The following is a 3,932-nucleotide window of genomic DNA, read 5'->3' as shown; positions in this document are numbered from 1 at the left end:
TCGAGGAGACAGGAGCTTTCTTAATCGATCCACCAGCTATCGAGAGGTGTCGAGATTGCGATAACAATCAACTGAAGAGCTCGATAGATAGCCTAGCTGTTGACAGGTGTCGAGAAGTTGTCGAGCTATTTGTCTGCAGGTGTCGAGCTATCTGTCTAACTTTAGTAAACAACTTTTCTTCACTTGTTTCTTGGTCCAATCTTCATGACTTTAATACTAGACTTAAACAACATGTTTCTTGAAGTATTAAACACATCCTAGATCTACCCAAATACAAGTAAAGTGTGTTTTGTCAAAGGATTAGCCAATTACATAAAATCATGACATATGTTCTTAACAAGTGAAACACATATGTCCTAACAATTTTCCTATCTCTCCTTAGTCGTAGTTAATTAGAAAACAAGCGATGTAATAAATCCTAATTACTAAACAACCCAAGACAAGCACTAAAGGTTTAATCTAGTAGCAGCCTTAAGAATTAGAGAGATCGATGAAACTAAACAACACAAGCCCAAGCGGTTGTATTTGATTTAGTCGAGCGTTCTTCCTAAGATCTAATAATTTCTGATGCAGTAAATCATTAAATCTTAGGTGCTTCACAAGTTAGAGAGATCAAACAATTACGGATTTGATATTTAACATAACAGTAGATTGCAACGAATAATAAACTAGTAGGCCTCTTAGTATTTAAACAAGACAATCATGAAAATAGGCACAGAAGAACATCTGATATTCAAAACATAAATTGAACAATAAAAACAAATTAGATCTCACAATTTTATTGATTCCAAGGCTCCAATTTCCTTCGACCAAGTATAAAAGTTTAGCCTCGTAGGGCCATGATGAAACTCAAAGAAGAAAATCAGAGAAGAGGGGAGAGATAGGTGTGTGTGTGTCCAATCTGATTTCTCCTCCCCCTTTTACATGCTAATTCCCCCTTTCCCAAGCCTACAAAATCTCCTAAAAAATATTCTAAATAATAATATTCATGTTAAGACATATGTGATTTACTTGTTAGGAACATATGTCACTATTTTATGTAATTGGCTAATCCTTTGACAAAACGCACTTTACTTGTATTTGGGTAGATTTAGGATGTGTTTAATACTTCAAGAAATTGTGTTTCAAGATCAAGTATTGAAGCCATGCAAGTCTGTCTAAGATTCAAGTCTGAAAAGTGTCTGTCATTAAAACTCGACAACTAGCTCAACAGCTAGCCATCTATCGAGCTTAAAGAGCTGTTCTAGCCCCGTGGCTCGATAGCTACTCAACAGTAGCTCGACAGATAGGCATCTGTCGAGGTTTATGAAAAACAGAATTTTAGTTTTGTTTTGACTCTAATCTGTGATTATGTGTTTGGCCTTTCTTTTCTCACAAACCTAGACATATAAAAGGATTATCTTAAGGGTCGTCAAAGTGGACACAAGTTGCATAAGTGTTAAGCAAAGTTTGTTTAAGCAATTTGTGACCAGAGACAAAGTTTTGCCTCAGTTCATTATTCTTGCAAAGAAGTTGCTGTGTTTGTGCACCGTAGTGTTTTGTGACTAAGCATTTTCTTGATCTTCATCGTTGGGATGAATTGAAGAACTTTGCAGATCCCAACAACCTTCTTTAGTTGGTGATTGAAGTTGCGTACTGGGATCCGCGCAATTGGTTAGTCACATACTAGGAGTCGTGCATTAAAAGGAGAAATTGTCACTACAGAACAAGTCCAATTGGGTATTAGGGTAAGAGTTCAACTGTAGGTAGATATAAGGTACTGGGATTCCTTGATAACACTCGCTGCCAAAGTTGATAAAATTGGGATTCTACACAAGATTGATGAAAGGTTGCATAGATTAGATTGTATATTGGATCGAATTTGGCGTTATATAATCATACTTTTCATTAAAGAAAATATATATATGAAAAATAATTTTTTTTAGATGACAATATATTTCTTACGCTGGTGTAATTCATATATATTTTTTGATATCGCTTACCATTTTGATTCTCCAAAAAAAAAAAAAAAAAAAAATCAATTTGACTACCAACAAAATGTTCGTCTTTTCCACACAAATAATAATAATAATAATAACTAGTCGCTAACCCGTGCGATGCACGGGATAGTTAAACAAAATTTATACACATTCACTTTTATTGGTACAATCATTTGAAACTAATTCTAACTAATACACTTAAAAGGGTTAATAATTTATAGTACTTACCCCCCACTATTAGTATACAGACACCAAGTGCGGTCGTCGTAGCCCTTTGAAAGAACCTTCCCCAATTGGACCCTATCAAAAAAAAAAAAAAAAACACCCAATTAACAAAATTGATCCAAAAGGGTCTAAAAAGCACACAAAATCAATTCAAAAAACAAAAATATGAGACAAAGTAATTACTTTCCGCTGCCAATGAAATCGTCTTTTGTATTGCTTTTCCAAACTGCAGCACTTATCTCTCTAAGGCCTTCAATTAACGAAAACACAAACTTCTCTTGGAATACCGGAGTATTATGACCATCTATACACACATACATAAAAAACAAAATCAGCATAACTCACTATAACTCTATAGAAGCCTAAAAAATATAAAGAGAAATTAAAGGGGTTGAATTTGATATTTACGTTTGGAGAGAGAGAGAGTTTGCAGAAACTATGGTTTTATATTTCTTAACTTGAGAGAGGGGTAAGGTTGCTAGGGTTTTATTTCTTAACTTGAGAGAGGGGTAAGGTTGCTAGGGTTTGAGGTGTTATAATGTTTTTGTTTTTTTTTTTTTTTTTTTTTTTTTTTTTTTTTTTTTATAATATTGTGCTGACGTGGAAAATTGTGGTGCCAGCAGAGGCTTCGGTTTTATATATATATATAGATAATAATAATTACAGAAAGTATCTTTTTTTTTTCAAAAAAGTAATAATAATAAAAAAGAAATCACTATCAACAATAAGAGAGTAAGACCTTAAAGGAAAAGAAAAGATTAAAAATAATAAATAAACAAAATCAAGCGAAAATGGGTAACCCAATAAATTTGACGGTCGTTGGATAGGGTACCCAATAAATTTCAGTTGGATATATATAAATAGGGAAATGCTAATAAGTGCCCTTAGAGCATTAGTTAAGAATTCAATTAAAGAAAGTTTTTATGAGAAAAGGAAAAAAAAAAAAAAAACAATTAATGTTTTGATAGCTTTTTTTTATTTCCCATAAAAGTGATATCAAAATTTTTCTAAAATTGGTAGTTAATGAGTGCCCTTAGGGCACTCATTAGCATGACCCATATAAATATATGAAGTAATTGTGTTTATCACTTTTTTTTTCTTTTTTTTCTTTAACGGTAATTGAGAGATAATATCTCATGTGGGATGGGGAAATTCTTAGTCACTCCCGGAGTACGAAGAAATGATTCTTTATTCTCTCACATTCATGATAGATCCAATTATGAATTTAATGAGTGGATCCCACAATAAATGTGAAAAGAGAAAATATCATTATTTATACTCTGAAAGTAGTTAAGAATTACAACGTAGGATGCCCTTTTATAAGCATGTTTTGCCATTGCTTTTTTTTTTTTTTTTTTTTTAACATCACTTTGGCTCTACTTTTTAGAGTATTTTGAAGTTGTTCCACATTGAGTATTATGAATGGAGTTAACTTGACACCAAAATTTAAAAAATTAAATTGGATACATAGCACAAAATTAAACTACAATTAGAAATTAATTTGATTCGATTTGAATTCTAAAATTGTATTTCAAATTAATATAATATATATGATTATATTTTTGTCCACTTTTAACAAATTAACAAAATCTTAATCCAAACACATAAGATTCAAAGAAATCTTGGTTTGTTTTTCTTATTTTGTAGTTTTTTTTTTTTTTTTTTAGGGGTAATTTGAGATGTTACTAGAAGCTACAGTTTAGAGAATGCTTCATCAACATATGAAAT

This window comes from Quercus lobata, chromosome 11 (assembly GCF_001633185.2).
Source record: "Quercus lobata isolate SW786 chromosome 11, ValleyOak3.0 Primary Assembly, whole genome shotgun sequence".
NCBI lineage: Eukaryota > Viridiplantae > Streptophyta > Magnoliopsida > Fagales > Fagaceae > Quercus > Quercus lobata.
Note: the sequence above shows the minus strand (reverse complement) of the source record.